This window comes from Erinaceus europaeus, chromosome 1 (genome assembly GCF_950295315.1).
Source record: "Erinaceus europaeus chromosome 1, mEriEur2.1, whole genome shotgun sequence".
NCBI lineage: Eukaryota > Metazoa > Chordata > Mammalia > Eulipotyphla > Erinaceidae > Erinaceus > Erinaceus europaeus.
Genome location: NC_080162.1, coordinates 3,150,496 through 3,170,502, shown reverse-complemented (window position 1 = coordinate 3,170,502; position 20,007 = coordinate 3,150,496). Strand labels below are relative to the sequence as shown.

Sequence of the window (20,007 nt, the reverse complement as noted above, 5' to 3'; positions counted from 1 at the left end):
ACGCGTATGCACGCGCTGTGTCATATTCTAAGCGTATGGCATGTGCCAGTGAGCAATTTATCACAGGCTGGAAAAGCTGCAGGTCTTCCTCCTGAAACTCAGTTGTTTTCAGATATTGAGAGGAATAAATGCTCAGTAAAGATTAAAGTAACTCAGAAAAATGAAAACTTTCTAATTGCCTTTTTAAATGCCTTGAAGTAACATTTAGGCAGAGAGAGGTGTAGAGAAACAGTCCAAATCAGTCAATAAGTTACCATGAAAACTGGGTAAGTCACAGAAGCTGTCTTTTGTATTCCTAAGAATAGCAATATTTACCTGACTAATAAGAATATATAATGATAAAAGCTATAAATTCGTGATGGTGAAGAAAACAAAAAAGGAGCGGTCTTTGAGAGGTTCTATTAGTCTGTTCGCTAAGCCAAACAAATTCAAGAACTTCTGGATTTCTCCATTTTAACAAACAGTTCATTTGAATTATTCTAAAATGCATCATCTGTAAGATTAGCTTATGTCCTCCAAGACATGGTTAATATTTCCAATGCATGTTTGGTGGGCCGGGTTTGGTTTGCACCAAAGCAAAGGACTCTGGGGGGTGGGGGGTGGAGGGGCTCTCGGGTCCTGGTGTGATGGTGGAGAATATAAGCTGGGGGAAGAGAGTGTTTTGCGGAAAATGGAGACCTTTTACACATGTACCAACAGCTGTAAACCATTAGCCCCCCTAATAAAAATCAATCACATATGAAAAAAAAAAAGAATATCAGACTGCAATGAAATCACAAGTTCATACCAATATAAAAACACTGTAAAACATCGCATCCGTTTCTGAGGGAGACATGAGAGACATTTCTAAAGCAGAATCAACAGGAGCCCTAGCAGGTGCAGCCGGCTCATGTGCTCACTCCTGGCTCGGGCTGATGCCGCCATGCTCCCTCAAGCTCTGTCTTCCTGCCCTGCCACCTGGATCGCATGGGACGAACTGGAGGGCGTCTGCGCTAAAGGCGACCGTTCACAGGCTGGCCTAGACTAGCGAACACGAAGGGTTCGAAAATAAATAAATAAAAATAAAGTGCAGGTTTCAGACGATTAGACCGTCTGCCTCAAAAAACAGAATCAAGAGACCCGACGGGAAGTCACCAATTTGAGTTTGAGTAAAAGGTCAAGAGCAAGTCCGAGTCGTGGCGAGTGAGCGAGGGGCCAGATGTGTCTTGGACAGTGAGAACTGCATCCATACCAGCTCGTTCTTAAGCTGGGATCTCAGGAAATCTACTTTTTCTGTTTCTCCACACACACATACACACACAAATACAGACACATACACCCACATACATACACACACACGTACACACACACACATACACACACATACACACACACCCACACACATACACATACACACACATACACACACGTACACACACACATACACACACATACACACACCCCCACACACATACACATGCACACACATACACACACATACACACATACACACACATATACACATAACAACACAAACACACATACACACATACACATACACACATACACACATACACACATACACACACATACACATACACATATACACATACACACATACACAGACATACACACATACACACACATACACACACACACACAAACACATGCGCGCGTCACTGGGGCTGGGTGCCAGCACTACAAATCCACCGCTCCTGGCAGCCTTTTTTTTTTCTTCTTCATTTTATTCAACAGGACAGAAAGAAATTGAGAAGACAGGGAGAGGTAGAGATAGATAGATAGATAGATAGATAGATAGATAGATAGATAGATAGATAGATAGATAGACAGGGAGAAGGAGAGAGAAAAACACCTGCAGACCTGCTTCACTGCTCATGAAGAATCCCTGGTGCAGATGGAGAGTGGGAGGCTTGAAGCCCAGTTGTTGAGGGGTTCCATACACTTAGTACTAGGTGAGGTGTACTTGACCGGATGCACTACCCCCAGCCCCCAGGAGACCTACACTTTCACCCCCACTTTACCTTTGTGAGAGACTGACCAGGTCTTTGCAACCAAAGAAGGAAAAAAAAAAGAAGAAGAAAAGAAAATTACCACGAGACAGAGTACATAATTCCATGATTGCAATTTAAGTTTTTATGTGAAAACCAACTTGAGATAAATCTAGTCATAATAAAACCATCTTGTTGGACACCAAGTGGAGGAAGCAGATCACTTAGTAAGAATGCAGACTGATTTCTAAATGCAAGTGGATTGTTTTCAAGTCTCTCCTCTGGCTTCCAGGTGTCTCACTTGCAAGATATAAGCAGTTCTCTCATTTCTCCTCTGCGGTTTATAAGTTTCCTACAGGCCGTCTCTGGCACATCAACATGGCCCTTTCAGAACAAGAAAGACTCTACCTGTGGAAATCATCAAGGCATTCTTTGTACCTGCTTTCACAGAGGAATCTTCCCCACAACCAAACCAGGGCTATGAGAAGCTTGCTGCCAGCACCATCACCCTACAGGGAGACTTTTGTTTATGTGTTTATTTATTTATTCTTCTAAGACAGAGGGTGAGACAGAGAATAATCTGGGGGAGAGAGACACACACACACAAAGAGGCAGCAGGCAGTGGCACACCTGGTTGAGCGCACACACTATAGGGCACAAGGACCCAGGTTCAAGCCCCTGGTCCCCACCTACAGGGGGAAAGCTTCACGTGTGGTGAAGCAGGGCTACTGGTGCCTCTCTGTCTATTTCCCTCTCTACCTCCCCTTTCTAGCTCAATTTCTGTTTCTATCTAATAATAAGTAATACATTTTTTTTTTATTATTGTTTTTTTTAACCAGAGCACTGCTCAGCTCTGGCTTCTGGTGGTGCGGGGGATTAAACCTGGAACTTTGGAGCCTCAGGCATGAGAGTCTGTTTTGCATAACCATTATGCTATATAATCTCCAACAAATAAAAATATTTTTTAAAAAAGAGAGAAAGAGAAGGAGAAATATCTGCAGCACTGTTCAATCACTCATGAAGCCCCCCCCCACACACACACACAGGTGAAGGCTGAGGGCTTAGTCGTGGGTCCTCACACATATTAACAGGTAGAATCTTCATGGGTACCACCACCTGGCTGTTATTATTATCATTAGCCAGAACACTGCTCAACTCTGGTTAAAGGTGGCACTGGGGACTGGATTTCTAGGCATTGGGGACTGGAGTCCTAGGAATTGGGGACAGGAGTCCTAGGCATTGGGGACTGGAGTCCTAGGCATTGGGGACTGGAGTCCTAGGCATTGGGCACTGGAGTCCTAGGCATTGGGCACTGGAGTCCTAGGCAGTGGGGACTGGAGTCCTAGGCATCGGGGACTGGAGTCCTAGGCATTGGGGACTGGAATCCTAGGCATTGGGGACTGGAGTCCTAGGCATCCGGGACTGGAGACCTAGGCATTGGGGACTGGAGTCCTAGGCATTGGAGACTGGAGTCCTAGGCATTGGGGACTGGGGTTCTAGACATTGGGGACTGAAGTCCTAGGCATCAGGGACTGGAGTCCTAGGCATTGGGGACTGGAGTCCTAGGCATTGGGGACCGGAATCCTAGGCATTGGGGACTGGAGTCCTAGGCATTGGGGACTGGCATCCTAGGCATTGGGGACTGGAGTCCTAGGCATCAGGGACTGAAGTCCTAGGCATTGGGGACCAGAATCCTAAGCATTGGGGACTAGAGTCCTAGGCATTGGGGACCGGAATCCTAGGCATTGGGGACTGGAGTCCTAGGCATTGGGCACTGGAGTCCTAGGCATTGGGCACTAGAGTCCTAGGCATTGGGGACTGGAGTCCTAGGCATTGGGGACTGGGGTCCTAGCATTGGGGACTGAAGTCTTAGGCATCAGGGACTGGAGTCCTAGGCATTGGAGACTGGAGTCCTAGGCATTGGGGACTGGAGTCCTAGGCATCAGGGACTGGAGTCCTAGGCATTGGGGACTGGAGACCTAGGCATTGGAGACTGGAGTCCTAGGCATTGGGGACTGAAGTCCTAGGCATCAGGGACTGGAGTCCAAGCATTGGAGACTGGAGTCCTAGGCATTGGGGACTGGAGTCCTAGGCATCCGGAGGGGAGTCCTAGGCATTTTGGACTGGAGTCCTAGGCACTGGGGACTGGAGTCCTAGGCATTGGGGACTGGAGTCCTAGGCATTGGGGACTGGAGTCCTAGGCATCAGGGACTGGAGTCCTAGGCATTTGGGACTGGAGACCTAGGCATTGGAGACTGGAGTCCTAGGCATTGGGGACTGGGGTCCTAGGCATTGGGGAGGGGAGTCCTAGGCATTTTGGACTGGAGTCCTAGGCATTGAGGACCGGAGTCCTAGGCATTGGGGACTGGAGTCCTAGGCATTGGGGACTGAAGTCCTAGGCATCAGGGACTGGAGTCCTAGGCATTGGAGACTGGAGTCCTAGGCATTGGAGACTGGAGTCCTAGGCATTGGAGACTAGAGTCCTAGGCATTGGAGACTGGAGTCCTAGGCATTGGGGACTGGAGTCCTAGGCATTGGAGACTGGAGTCCTAGGCATTGGAGACTGGAGTCCTAGGCATTGGGGACTAGAGTCCTAGGCATTGGAGACTGGAGTCCTAGGCATTGGGGACTGGGGTCCTAGGCATTGGGGACCGGAGTCCTAGGCATTGGGGAGGGGAGTCCTAGGCATTTTGGACTGGAGTCCTAGGCATTGGGGACTGGAGTCCTAGGCATCGGGGACCGGAATCCTAGGCATTGGGGACTGGAGTCCTAGGCATCAGGGACTGGAGTCCTAGGCATTGGGGACTGGAGACCTAGGCATTGGAGACTGGAGTCCTAGGCATTGTGGACTGGGGTCCTAGGCATTGGGGACTGAAGTCCTAGGCATCAGGGACTGGAGTCCAAGCATTGGAGACTGGAGTCCTAGGCATTGTGGACTGGGGTCCTAGGCATTGGGGACCAGAGTCCTAGGCATTGGGGAGGGGAGTCCTAGGCATTTTGGACTGGAGTCCTAGGCATTGGGGACTGGAGTCCTAGGCATTGGTGACCGGAATCCTAGGCATTGGGGACTGGAGTCCTAGGTATCCGGGACTGGAGTCCTAGGCATTGGGGACCGGAGTCCTAGGCATTGGGGACTGGAGTCCTAGGCATTGGGGACTGAAGTCCTAGGCATCAGGGACTGGAGTCCTAGGCATTGGAGACTGGAGTCCTAGGCATTGGAGACTGGAGTCCTAGGCATTGGAGACTAGAGTCCTAGGCATTGGAGACTGGAGTCCTAGGCATTGGGGACTGGAGTCCTAGGCATTGGAGACTGGAGTCCTAGGCATTGGAGACTGGAGTCCTAGGCATTGGGGACTAGAGTCCTAGGCATTGGAGACTGGAGTCCTAGGCATTGGGGACTGGGGTCCTAGGCATTGGGGACCGGAGTCCTAGGCATTGGGGAGGGGAGTCCTAGGCATTTTGGACTGGAGTCCTAGGCATTGGGGACTGGAGTCCTAGGCATCGGGGACCGGAATCCTAGGCATTGGGGACTGGAGTCCTAGGCATCAGGGACTGGAGTCCTAGGCATTGGGGACTGGAGACCTAGGCATTGGAGACTGGAGTCCTAGGCATTGTGGACTGGGGTCCTAGGCATTGGGGACTGAAGTCCTAGGCATCAGGGACTGGAGTCCAAGCATTGGAGACTGGAGTCCTAGGCATTGGGGACTGGGGTCCTAGGCATTGGGGACCAGAGTCCTAGGCATTGGGGAGGGGAGTCCTAGGCATTTTGGACTGGAGTCCTAGGCATTGGGGACTGGAGTCCTAGGCATTGGTGACCGGAATCCTAGGCATTGGGGACTGGAGTCCTAGGTATCCGGGACTGGAGTCCTAGGCATTGGGGACCGGAATCCTAGGCATTGGGGACTGGAGTCCTAGGCATCAGGGACTGGAGTCCTAGGCATTGGGGACTGGAGACCTAGGCATTGGAGACTGGAGTCCTAGGCATTGTGGACTGGGGTCCTAGGCATTGGGGACTGAAGTCCTAGGCATCAGGTTTGGAGTCCAAGCATTGGAGACTGGAGCCCTAGGCTTTGGGGACTGGAGTCCTAGGCATCGGGGACTGGAGTCCTAGGCATTGGGGACTATAGTCCTAGGCATTGGGGACTGGGGTCCTAGGCATCGGGGACTGGAGTCCTAGGCATTGGGGACCGGAGTCCTCTGCATTGGGGACTGGAGTCGTAGGCATCAGGGACTGGAGTCCTTAGCATTGGGGACTGGAGTCCTAGGCATTGGGGACAGGAGTCCTAGGAATTGGGACTGGGGTCCTAGGCATTGGGGACTGGAATCCTAGGCATTGGGGACTGGAGTCCTAGGAATTGGTACTGGGGTCCTAGGCATTGGGGACTGGGATCCTAGGCATTGGGGACTGGAGTCCTAGGCATTGGGGATGGGGTCCTAGGCATTGGGCACTGGAGTCCTAGGCATCAGGGACTGGAGTTTGGCTAGGGGACTGTGGTCCTAGGCACTGGGCACTGGAGTCCTAGGCATTGGGCACTGGAGTCCTAGGCATTGGGGACTGGAGTCCTAGGCATTGGGGACTGGAGTCCTAGGCATTGGGGACTGGAGTCCTAGGCATTGGGGACTGGAGTCCTAGGCATTGGGGACTGGAGTCCTAGGCACTGGGGACTGGAGTCCTAGGTACTGGGGACTGGAGTCCTAGGCATTGGGGACTGGAGTCCTAGGCATCGGGGACGGGAGTCCTAGGCATTGGGGACCGGGGTCTTAGGCATTGGGGACTGGGGTCCTAGGCATTGTATCCTGCTAGATTGTCATTCAGACTAGATGGAGGCATAAAAACCTTCTCAGACAAGGAATAGTTGAAAGAATCAACTATCACCAGTCTGCCCTGAATAAGTCCTGAAAGTTCTCCTATAAACAGTCAGACCACCATACCATAAACATGCTATATATCAGAACACTCTAAAAATCTACAATAATGCATTGAAATATATCTTCAATCTATAATATCAATAAATTTCAATGGCCTAAATTCACTTCTTAGAAGGCACAGAATAGGAAGATGGATCAGAAAACACTACCCAATCATATGTTGTCTGCAGAAATCCCACCTAACTCAACAAGACAAACACAGACTCAGAGTGAAAGGATGGAAAACAAAAATGAACAGGGAAGCTTCCAGTGGAGGGGATGGAATGCAGAGCTCTGGTGGTGGGAGCTGGGTGGAGCTATATCCCTGTGATCTTATAGTCTTGTCCATCATTGTTAAATCACTAATAAAATCTTTGAAAATAGAAAAACAGTTTTTGCTCTGCAACCACACTGCTCAGCACCTTTCCTAAATTTTAGTAGATTTCACACACACACACACACACACACACACACGAAACAGGGTGATAAAACACTTGAGAAAATTTTTACTTTCTGGTATAAATACTTTTTTACAGGCTGAGAAGCAGCATAATGGTTATACAAAGGATTCTCATGGGAGTCAGGTGGTAGCGCAGTGGGTTAAGTGCACATGGTTCAAAGTGCAAGGACCAGTGTAAGGATCCCCCTCCACTCCCCACCTGTAGGGGAGTCGCTTCACAGGAGGTGAAGCAGGTCTGCAGGTGTCTGTCTTTCTCTCCCCCCTCTGTCTCCCCTCCTCTCTCCATTTCTCTCTGTCCTATCCAACAACAATGACATCGATAACAATAATAATAACCACAACAACAACAACTAAAAAAAAAAACAAGGGCAAGAAAAAGGGAATCAGTAAATAAATAAATATTTTTTAAAAAGCAAAGGGTTCTCATGTCTAAGGCTCTGACGTCCCCGTTCAATCCCCCACACCACCATAAGCAAGAGCTGAGCAGGACTCTAGTCTACCTTTCATTCTGTCCTTCCCCTCTCCTCTGTCCACTTCTCTCTGCCTCTCTTTCTCATTAAAATACAAAATAAATACTTTTGAATGATTCCGAATTTCTCCTTGCCTTTATAGTCACAGACTGCAGCACCAACCCAGCACACTGTCCGTCTGTCTTGAATGCAGTCAGCGTCACAGAAAGCACTAGCTGCAACCGGTTCTCCTGCCCCTGCCCCATCCGTGGCCTCCCTGCACAGCTTCCTTAAACAGAAGCAAACCCTGTGCCACGCCAGCCCTCCCACACCACCCGCATGCCCGGTAAGCGGGGCTCCGGGCACGGCAGTTACAGACCTAGCAAATGTTGACACAAAGCACCAGCTGCCATTTCTCCCAAGAGGGAACAAACAGCTTTCCGACAGGGATCCTAGGGTCCAGTTTAAAGGCAGCAGGCAACCTCCGGGACCTCCCCACCTCACTTTCCCAGACGCCAGCCCCTCCCTTCCAGCAACCAGCAGGGAGCATTCAGCACAGGTTTTGAGATTTTAGTCTCTCAGTTCCTGGATTCCTGCGTCTGCCAAGTGAGACCAGTACTTGCCAGTCATGCTGATGGCTGTCATTTTCACTTATCTATTTGTTTGTTTGTTTTTTTTTTAGTATAAAATGGAGACACTAACAAGTCCATCGGATAAGAGGGGTACAATTCCCACCACCACAACTCCATATCCCATCCCCTCCCTTGAAAGCTTTGCTGTTCTTTATCCCTCGGGGAGAATGGACCCAGGCTCATTATGGAGTGCAGAAGGTGGGAGGTCTGGCTTTTAAGCTGGCCTTCCTGACTCCACACTGCCGGCTCTGCACTAGAAGAATCACCTGCGAGGAGGCAGGCCAAGTTCATCCTGGTTTCCGCCAGTCGCTGCATCCCATCATCAGAGTGGGCTCTGGAAGCTGCGACACCTTTCTCCAGATTGCTTTTTAACCGGAAAGCCCTAGTGTGCCCCCGACCTCACTCCACACATCTCCACCTAAGGTCCTTAGCGGCACTGTGTTGGCCTTTTCACATTTATGAGCAGGAAGATGCCTAACAAGGACCATTCAACACCCTATAATGCTCGAACCTGAATGACAGCTCCAATGGTTGTGACCAGCGAGAAACAAGCAAACCCAACCCAAGCACCGCGACCCGGTGTCCTGGGAAATAGCTCAGGCGCTAGAGCGCAGGGGCCTTGCCTCTCAGTCTGCGGGTCTCCTGGTTCTATTCCCAGCATGATGGGTACAAAGTGGTGCTCTGGATTTTCTCTCTCCTGTGTGAGACTGGAAGGAAGGAAGGAAGGAAGGAAGGAAGGAAGGAAGGAAGGAAGGAAGGAAGGAGGAGGGTGGGGGTAGATAGCATAATGGTTATGCAAAGAGACTCTCACGTCTGAGGCTCTGAAGTCCCAGGTTCAGTCCCCACACCACCATAAGCCAGAGCTGAACAGTGCTCTGGTGTTTCTCTCTGTGTCTTTCTCTGCATCTCACTCAAAAACAAAAAATAAGAAAGAAAGAAAGGAAGGAGAAGAAAGAAGAAGGAAAGAAAGTAGGAAAGAAAGGAAGGAAGGGGAATAAATAAATTATATATATATATATATATATATATATATATATATATATATATATATATATAGCCTCCAGGGTTATCTCTGGGGCTCAGTGTCAGCCCCACGAGTCTGCTGCTCCTGGATGACACTTTTTCTATTTTATTGGACAGGACAGAGAGAAATGGAAAGAGGAGAGAAGACAGAGAGGGAGGAGAGAAAGACAGACACCTGCAGACCTGCTTCACCGCCTGTGAAGTGACTCCCCTGCAGGTGGGGAGCCGGGGACTCGAACCAGGATCCTCGCACAGGTCCTTGTGCTTCGCACCATGTGTGGGCTTAACTCGGGTGTTAGGCCACTGCCTGCCCCTCCATATATATATATTAAGTATTACAATCTACACAACTCATAGTCCTGTTAAAGCTGAAAACAGGACAGCCCAGAGTCACGGCACTAAATCAACCTTCCATGTCTGCAACTCAAGGAAAATCAGTGAAATTCTGTAAATTAAGCCGAGAGGGGTTACGGCATTAGTTAAATTCCACATCCTTCCGTTGACCGGCTCACACTAGGTAATTCTCCACCCCCACCACCTCTCAGTGTTTGGCAGAAAAGCAGGACTCTTGGCTAGAGGTTTCACTCTAGAGACGACTTGTCAGTCAGGATGTGTGAGACCCACACTCTTTCTACACTTAAGATCTTTCTCTCCAGCTGACAAAACTGCAGTTGTGGGTTGCAGAGGGTGGAAGGTCTGGCTTCTGGAATTGCTTCCCCGCTGAACATGGGCATTGACTGGTCGGTCCATACTCCCAGTCTGCCTCCCTCTTTCCCTAGTGGGGCAGGGTCTCTGGGGGAAGCGGAGCTCCAGGACATATTGGTGGGGCCTTCAGTCCAGGGAAGTGGGGTCTTTAGTCCATGCTCCCAGAGGGATAGAGAATGGGAAAGCTATCAGGGGAAGGGATGGGATATGGAGATTGGGTGGTGGGAATTGTGTGGAGTTGTGCCCCTCTTACCCTATGGTTTTGTTAATTTATCCTTTCTTAAATAAAAAATAAATTAAAAAAAAAACTGCAGCTGAAAAATGCTCTGTGAACAGATGCTGCAGTTATGCTACAAAGTTTTCAGTTTCTACACAGACAGACAGAAACCAAGTCTACTCGGGCGCTGGACAAGTGGGACAGGAAGACATCAAACAAGAGAAGGAACACAACTCAAGAACTCAAAGATCTTTTTGATCCCGACGAATGTTGTTCAGATAGCACAGCAAATGTTTATTCTTTGACCCTTCAAGAGAAAGTTTTCACAGTCAATCACTTCAAGACTTCTTTTCCTCATCTAACTACTATTTTTGATTGTGACAAATAAAGTAACAACAAGATCAGGCCGAGCTGTGGAGCAGCTAAGTTAAGCGCACACGTCACAGGGCACAAAGACCCAGGTTCAAGCCCCCAGGCCCCACCTGCAGGGGGGAAAGCTTCATGAGCAATGAAGCAGGGCTGCAGGTGTCTCTCTGCCTCTCTGTCTCCCCCTCCCCTCTCAATTTATCCCTATACTACCAAATATTAAGAAAACAAAATAAAGCATCAAAAAATCTTTTTAAAATTCAAAAGAAAAAATAAAGCTACAACAAGTTCTACCAACAGGCTGACTGTTTGGCATAATGTTGTGCAGTATTAGTAATATTGCTGTCAGGGGCCGGGCAGTGGTTGTGGGCACACACTATACTGTGCTTAAGGACCAGGGTTCGAGTCCTGCGGGGGTGGGGGGTGGAAAAATGGTGAAACAGTCCTGCAGGTGGCCCTCCCTCCCTCGGACTGCCTCTTCCCTTCCTTCCTCCCTTCTCTTTTTTCTTTTCTTTCACTCTATCTTCCCCTCAATTTCTCTCTGTCCCATCAAAAGGAATAAATATATTTCCATATATGGTGCCAGGTGCTGACACAAGGGTGGAACACACATGTCACCAGGCACAAGGACTTGGGTTCAAGTCTCTGGTCTCCACCTGCAGCAGAAGTTTTACAAGCAGTAAAGCAGTGCTGTGGGTGGTTCTCCTCTTCTGTTCTCCCTCCCTCTCTCTCTCTCTCTCTCTCTTTCTCTCCCTTTTTGAAGAAAAGAAATTCTTTTAAAACTTGTCATCAGGAATGGTGTAGTTGTGCAGAAACTAAGTCCCAGTGATAACCCAGAGGCACAAAAAAAAAAAAAAAAATCAAATATCAAGCATCAGCACTACCCATCTCTGGAACTGTTTTAAGATTGTAAACCGAAACTGTCTACCGAGTAAACAGTAACTCACCAACCCTCCTCCACCTCTCACTGTTACTGCATGGAGGGGGTCGAGGGGTGGTGTACCCTGTCCAGTGCACATGTCACAATGCTCAAGGACCCGGTTCAAGACCCAGGTCCCCAGCTGCAGGGGGAAGCTTTGCGGGTGGTGAAGTAGGGCTACGGGTGTCTCTCCGTTTCTCTCCCTCTCTCCCCCATCCCCTCTCCATTTCTGGCTGTCTCTATCCAGTAAAGAAATAAAGATAATTTAAGAAGAATTTTTTTTTAAAAGAAACTGAGAGCCACATCGAGGGCAGCGTCCACTTAACTACTCAGGCAGGTCCGGGGGATTCATACCCGAGACTGAAGCCTTTGCTGAGGGGCTGTGGTGTTCAGGATTCTTGGTGCAAGCAGACTGGACAGAAGCGAAAGCAGCAGGAACTTACAACTGGGGCACAGGTGGGAACAGTTCAGGGCATAGGAATGTGGAAGTGGAAACACACACACACCTTCCAGTCCTGGTCTGCTGGGTTCCCCATTTCCTCATCTCACTTGTATGGGAACCATCATTCCACTTCTGTCTCTGTAGTTCTGACTACTCAAAGTTCTTCTTTCAAGGGGAACCATGCGGCCCTTTGGAAAGTCATCTGTTTCACTCAGCATAAGGCCTTCAAGTTTATCCGTATTGTAGTATGTCTCAGAAAGCCCTTCCGCGTAAGGCTGAAAAATACTCAACAGTGTCTGCACACACCTTTTCTTTTTAAAATACATCCATCCGTGGTCCGGGGGGTGGCGCAGTGGCTAAGATACTAGACTCAAGCATGAGGTCCCGAGTTGGATCACCGGCAGCACATGTACCAGAGTGATGACTGGTTCTGTCTTTCTTCCTATCTTTCTCGTGAATAAATAAACAAATTTTAAAAAAGAAAAAAATCTTTAAAATAAAATAAAATACATACATCCATTGGCGGGTGACTTTTTTTTTTTTTAAGTAAAGCCAAGCTCAGTGTGTTCAATAGTGGTTTTACCATTTGATATCATCACTAGTGCACAAGAGTTCTAATGTCTCCATAAAATTATCAATACTTTCATTTTCTGCATTTTGTTTGGTTTGTATTGATTGGTACTCATCCAAATGGCAATTCCTTATAGACTTTAAAATTAACTAAACTGACTTTCGTTTCCACCTATGCAGTGGACTAAAAATGTTAACAAGCTTGTTTCTCATAAGTATACTTAATGTTTATTTTGAGAAGTAATTTTAATATGAACATCAGAGAAACCTTGGAAACAAAGTCATTCTATTTTCCAACCAACTATATTTAAACCTGAATCTGCCGCTTCTGAGGTAGTACAGTAGCTTCTGATTTCTAAAAGTTGATAGAATTAAATTATGAAAGGAAGAAGAAGTCGAAGGAGAAAGAGAAGGAGAAGAAGTAGAAGTAGTTAATGGGATACAAATTCAGTGTTTGCCTCCAGGGTCATCACTGGGGCTCGGAGCCTGCACTATGTATGAATCCACTGCTCCTGGAGGCCACTTTTTTTTTTTTCCATTTTGTTGTTATTATTGTTGCTGTTGTTGTTGAACAAGATACAGAGAAATCGAGAGAGAGGGAAGAGAAAGACACCTGCAGACCTGCTTCACTGCCTGTGAAACGACCCTTCTGCAGGTGGGGAGCTGGGGGGCTCACACCGGGATCCTTATGTCCATCCTTGCGCTTCGTGCCATATGTGCTTAACCCGCTGTGCTGCCGCCTGGCCCCCTGGGACACAGATTCAATGGATTCATCTCTTCAATGAAAAGAGATGCTAGCGTGTCCTACAAGACAAAATGGACAGAACTTACGGCAGTTACGCTTTGTGAAGTCAGTGAACAGGCAAAAGACAATGACTGGACGGCTTCACCCATGTTTGGACTATCAAAAATGAAAGCCCATGAACTTCCAAAAAAGATATCCAGATTTCCAAGTGTCTCTAAGACTTCATGAGCACCACAGAGGCTGGGGGGAGGCCAGGAGAGAACTAGACATTAGGCAGTAGGTGTGATAATGGAACTACATCCCTGTAATTTACGTTCGTATAAACCATTATTAAATCTCTAATAAACATTTTAACTGTATGAGGCAAGTGCTTGGCACCTAATAAATCCTAAAAGCAGCTACAGTAATAATTAGGAGGAAGATCTCATAATTACTAGAACACTATTCAAAAGTGCAATTACAAAAAGATCTCATACTGAGCATTTGATAAATCTGTCTACGTATGTCAGGTAATCTTGTAAACGGTGCTATACATATATCGACATGTGGAACTAATATCCTCTTTGGGTAGGTAGGATGTCAGAAACTAAAGAGTAGCAACAGAATGTAAAACTATATTTCTCTCACAGCTTGAAAAAGCAGTAGTGGGAGATCCCACTAGGGAAAGACAGAGACAGGCTGGGGTGTGGATCCACCTGCCAACACCCATGTCCAGTGGAGAAGCAATGACAGAAGCCACAACTCCCACCTTCTGCTCCCCATAATGGTCCTGGGTCCATGCTCCCAGAGGGATAAAGAACAGGGAAGCTTCGAATGGAGGGGGTGGGACACAGAACTCTGGTGGTGGGAGCTGTGTGGAATTGCACCCCTCTTATCCCACAATATTGTTGATCATTATTAAATCACTAATAATAATAATAATAGAAGTTGAAAAACAAGAAAACACAAAGCAGAACTTAGACAGGAGTTGGTGTATCGCACCAAAGTAAAAGACTCTGGGGTGGGGGGAGGAAAGGGTTCAGGTCCTGGAACAGGATGGCAAAGGAGGACCTAGAGGAAGTTGAATTGTTATGTGGAAAACTGAGAAATGTTACACAGGACAGACTGCTGTACTTTACTGCTGACTGCAAACCATTAATCCCCCCGATTAAGAAAAATAAAATAAAATAAAAAAGAACAATACATACAGAAAATTCCATCCCCAAATAGCCATCCACATATTCTTTAAAAAAAAGAAATATCATTGGCTCTCTGAGCCTCTACATAATAATTGGAAAGGACTAGTAAATGAGAAATAACTTCTGAAGTCTTTCAGACTTGAGAATAAGTCAACTGCTGTCCTTGTGAGAGGCTGTGTATCTCGATACAGCTTCACACTCACAACTGCCTGACTCCTCGCTACTGCACAGTCTCACACAATGACTTAACCACTCTTTAAAATGAATATTATGGGAGTCAGGCGGTAGTGTAGTAGGTGAAGTGCACATAGCACAAAGAGAGAGGACCGGCGTAAGGATCCAGGTTCAAGCCCCCAGCTCCCCACCTGCAGGGGAGTCGCTTCACAGGCGGTGAAGCAGGTCTGCAGGTGTCTGTCTTTCTCTCCCCCTCTCTGTCTTCCCCTCCTCTCTCCATTTCTCTCTGTCCTGTCCAACAACGACAACAAGGGCAACAAAAATGAATAAATAAATACTTTTAAAAATTAAAAACATAAAGTAAAATGTATATTAACAAAACTTTATTATTGTTGGAGGGATTTGGAGAAAACATTCACTCCAGTTACCATTTCTGAGCCCACATAACTGATGCTGTCACTGAGAGTTAGAGGAAGGACCAGGCTTCCTGCAGTTTGATCAGCCTCAGCCACTGTCCCCAGCTTGTCTGCTAGGAATCTCTCTAGGGTGCTACTAAAATACGGAGACTCTCTTCAGGGTGCTACTAAAATACAGAGACTCTCTTCAGGGTGCTACTAAAATACGGAGAATCTCTTCAGGGTGCTACTAAAATACGGAGAATCTCTTCAGGGTGCTACTAAAATACGGAGAATCTCTTCAGGGTGCTACTAAAATACAGAGAATCTCTTCAGGGTGCTACTAAAATACGGAGAATCTCTCTAGGGTGCTACTAAAATACGGAGAATCTCTCTAGGGTGCTACTAAAATATGGAGAATCTCTTCAGGGTGCTACTAAAATACAAAGACCCTCTTCAGGGTGCTACTAAAATTTGGAGATTCTCCCTAGAGTGCTACTAAAATACGGAGAATCTCTTCAGTGTGCTACTTAAATACGGAGATCTGAGACGCCACCCCAACTCACTGAGCAAGAACTCCAGGAGAGGCCAGGGAATCTGGTTAAGCAGGTGGGGTGATGAGACCCTGAATTTTGCAAGCTTGTTTCAAAATAGTCTTCTTGGTGGATTCCAGATGCGTCCTCACCCCTGTCAGACTGTATTCCACACGTTAGCAAGAGAGATGGTCACCACTGGGTATAGGACATCCTACTCAGAATGTTCTCTTTACTCAAAGCAGAGAGATAAAATGCCTGTGGGTTCCCAGGAACATGGCAGAACAGATGGGTCTAAGTGACTCACTCGACTTCCTCAACCTTTTTTCTTTCTGTGCACAGAACCTGGGCAATCACTCTAACCTGTGCTGTTAAGGACATTCGGTGGTGTGACCACCAAGTGCTGGCCAGCCTTCCTTCTGTGTCTCTAAGGCCACAGTCACTGCAGCTGTCAGATCAGAGGAACAGGCTTGTTCAAGCAGCCTCTGCTTGTGAAAGCAACCTTTTTTTTTTTTTGCCAGGCTAGTGTGGGGGTGCCTCTTCCCAGGCACGTACTTTCTGGGCTGGAGAGAACTCGACCGGAGCCAGCGACGCGAGGGAGATGACTCAGGAACCAAACACGGTGGCGAGACAATGCAATGTCTTTATTCATCAGAGAGCCACCGCTTTTAAAAGACAGACCCAGAAGTGGCAAGTCGGAAATGGAAATGGCTAGGAAAGGGGCGGAGAAAAGCAGAATGGAGCCGGGAAGGTAGGAACTTCCTTAGCAACTATCGTGAGGGTGTTAACTGGTAGGATTAATTAATAGCCTGGAGGCAGGGAAGGTCTTGAGGGTAGAAAGAAGATAGAGCAAAGGAATGGAATGGGTGGGCATCTTTCAGGCAAAACAGTGATTATGTAGATAGGTCATAATATCAGGAATGCAGGGTGCTTTATGAGCCCTGCCGAGCTCAACCACATTCGCACAATTTCCTGACATTTTTTGGAAGAGATGGAATTCCTCATCAAGTCTATAAGCACTTTCGGCACACTGGCCCTTCTCCTGGGCTGGGCGGCAGGCATCACGCTTGAATTTTGATGCCCATCCCATCTTTTTTTTTTTTTTTTTCCTCCAGGGTTATTGCTGGGCTCGGTGCCTGCACCATGAATCCACCGCTCCTGGAGGCCATTTTTTCCCCTTTTTGTTGCCCTTGTTGTTGTAGCCTCGTTGTGGTCATTATTATTGCCATTGTTGACATTGTTCGTTGTTGGATAGGACAGAGAGAAATGGAGAGAGGAGGGGAAGACGGAGAAGGGGAGAGAAAGATAGACACCTGCAGACCTGCTTCACTGCCTGTGAAGCGACTCCCCTGCAGGTGGGGAGCCAGGGGCTTGAACCAGGATCCTTACGCCAGTCCTTGCACTTTGCGCTTAACCCACTGTGCCACCACCCGACCCCCACCCATCCCATCTTACAAGCTATTTGCTACAAGGAATCTGCCACAGAGGCCTTGGCTTCTGGATTAGGGACGAGTTGAAGGAGCGCAGTCTAATAGCAACTCAAACTTCGGTGAGAACGTCAACTAGTGAGAAATTACAGTTTCCGTTTCTGTTCTTAGTTGAGACAAGCACCTGTAGCAACTGCCTAAAGGTGACCACAGTGTGGCAGGCCTATTGCAGCAGTCAAGTCTGAGCGAGGTTCCTCAATCAGACCTTAATGCGCCCAATCTGAGCCAAGGATCTGAGCCACTGTGTCTAGTACTTGTCAACAGCCGTACTCAATTTAGTGGTGCAGCTGCTGTCACAGGCACAGCTCGGGTCTTGGTCACTAGATCATAGAATACATTTCCAGCATCTACAACCAGAGTTGAGGAAAGAGTGCTGCGTCTGAAAGATCCACCAGCAAACAGGTCTAGAGTCACAACCCGGGTTCGGGAACTTGAGGTGGGGGTGAGGATGGGTGGCGTGTGAGGTGCTGCTGGGCTGGTAGGGGGAAACCTTTGTGCACTGGGCTGCAGGCCAAGCCCTCAGAACTCTTCTCCCTCCTGTGAGGGCAGAGCCAGGAACTAGCAAGGAATGTTTCACTTGATTGCCCTCAGAACCACTCATTCTGAATCAGCTGTTCTAGAAAAATAACGCTTTGTTTTCACAGAGGCCTGGAAGTTCATTTTTCCCTCTCTGGCCCCGGCATAAACTAGTCATTTTCCCTACCAGAGACAACTGAAGATAGATAGACATCTTGGCTTTGGGGGCTGAGCTTTCTGTAGACATTACACCTGGACTTCACACCTCTCGGAAGAATTGATGTTCCCATTTGTGAAGAAGCAGCTCCTGAGCTGGGTGGGCAGAGGGTAGTCAGTCCTTCACATCGGCCTTTGAAGAACTAAAGAGCATTCGTTCTCTAAGCATCTGTTTTGGTGCTGGCCATCATTTTGTGACACTTTAACGATTCACTTCATTTCAGGTTGTACTTCGATCCATTTCTCTTCCTGAAATTGAGAATGTGACTGGGTAGCGAGTTCACTTTCGGGGTTTTGACACAATAATTCACCTTTTGGAACTGTTAAGATTAACAGTCTTTTCTTTTCTTTTTTTGAAATCTATGTATCTTAATTTTCCTTGAAAAAAAAAAAAACCTGTGCGTTCTTGGGGGCATCTACCTAGACATGTCTAGGACTCAGGGTCTGGGTAAGGAAAGCAGAGGTATTCCCTTCTATGTTTTCCTGACCTAGTGTTCTCACCTGACATGATTTTGCTGTTGTGTTTTATTACCTAGCAGAGTCCCAAAATTCTGGTCACTTTAAAAACAACTCACCAGGAAAGTATTTCTCTATGTGGGTAGGTGACTTGTTGTCCTGGGGGCATCTCAAGGACTAGAACTGGACAGAAGAGATAGGCAAGGCAAGTTGGCGTGCGGGCCGGTGAGCACAGGCCACAGGGACAGAAGGCCAGGGGGGAGGGGTCCCCTGGCGGAGCCTCTCGCCTGAACTCGTCTTGGCAAAGCGGGAGATAGCCCTGGACCTGAACCCTGCCTTCCTCACACCTCTGGCTTCTGTGGCAGCTGCTATTGCCTCACATCTAAATCATCCGTAAGCGAGGAGAGGCTGGAGGTGGAAATTCAAGTGTCATCTATTGCTGGCAGCAGAGATGACTACTCAGGTAAGCGGTTCTTATCGGCCCTGGGCTGGTATCCTGTTAAGAGAGGCTCTGGGTGAGAAATGAGCTTGTGAGAGAGAGTCCCATCCCTGGTGACTGGGATCCTTGACAAGGCCTAGGACATGGACTTCTAAATTGCCAACACGGTGCCAACAAAGACAGAGTCTCAGCCCAGAAAGCAAGGCTCCTTCTCAAAAAAGCCAAAGTCAAGCAACAGCAAGCATACATCCAACAACAAAAAACGATGAAGCAAAGATATGCGATCGTATTATTATTTTTTTTAGATACCCATACTTAAAATTAGCTACATACCATCTCATTATCTAAAAAAGCCTCTCAAGTATTCCTTGCTAGGGTTGAATACCACGGATTTTAACATCTCGCCACACTGTCTAGCCTCTCTGAAAGTGGGGGCTTTGGGGTCCTCAGGACAGTTCACCTGGGTAGTGTGTCTGCTCTGTCGGAACGTGGCCCAGATTCAAACTCAGCCCCTCGGGCAACGGAGGTAGATTGAGTAATGCAGTATTATTCCCCCCCTTTCTCCCTCTGTTTCTCTCCATCTGTCTGGAGGAAAAAAAGAAAGAAAGTCAAACCAGAGTGGTGAAGCAAGCTCTGGTGATGACAAAAAATAAGGCAAGAAAGGGAGGCTCCTGGCTGTCCCCTTTTCTGAAGCCCTGCACATCAGAGGCTGAGCCCCTACAAAGACGTCAGGGAGAAGACCTGCTCCAAAGGAGGCACACGCATGTGTGTGTGTGTGTCTGTGTGTGTCTGTGTGTGTGTGTGTGTGTATTTCTGTGTGTATTTCTGTGTGTGTATGTGTCTGTGTGTGTGTATGTGTCTCTGTGTGTGTATTTCTGTGTGTGTGTATGTGTCTGTGTGTGTGTATTTCTGTGTGTGTGTGTATGTGTGTGTATGTGTCTGTGTGTGTGTATTTCTGTGTGTGTGTATTTCTGTGTGTGTATTTGTGTGTATATGTGTGTGTATATTTTTGTGTGTGTGTATTTCTGTGTGTATGTGTGCGTATTTCTGTGTGTGTATGTGTGCGTATATTTGTGTGTGTGTATTTCTGTGTGTATGTCTCTGTATTTCTGTGTGTGTGTGTATTTCTGTGTGTGTGTTTGTGTGTGTGTGTATTTCTGTGTGTGTATGTGTGTGTGTATTTCTGTTT

General features: G+C 47.5%; 2 long non-coding RNA genes across 2 annotated transcripts in view; both read right to left on the bottom strand.

Moving 5' to 3' along the window:
• The window catches only part of LOC132537546 (uncharacterized), a 174,743-nt gene that overhangs the window by 49,224 nt on the left and 105,512 nt on the right, over positions 1–20,007 (bottom strand). The gene's annotated exons all lie outside the window — the stretch shown is intronic.
• Positions 16,328–19,584, bottom strand: LOC132537558 (uncharacterized). The gene is made up of 3 exons (XR_009549036.1): positions 19,279–19,584; positions 17,895–18,172; positions 16,328–17,807 (listed from the first exon to the last, which is right to left on the bottom strand). It is a non-coding gene; the product is annotated as an uncharacterized LOC132537558 (long non-coding RNA).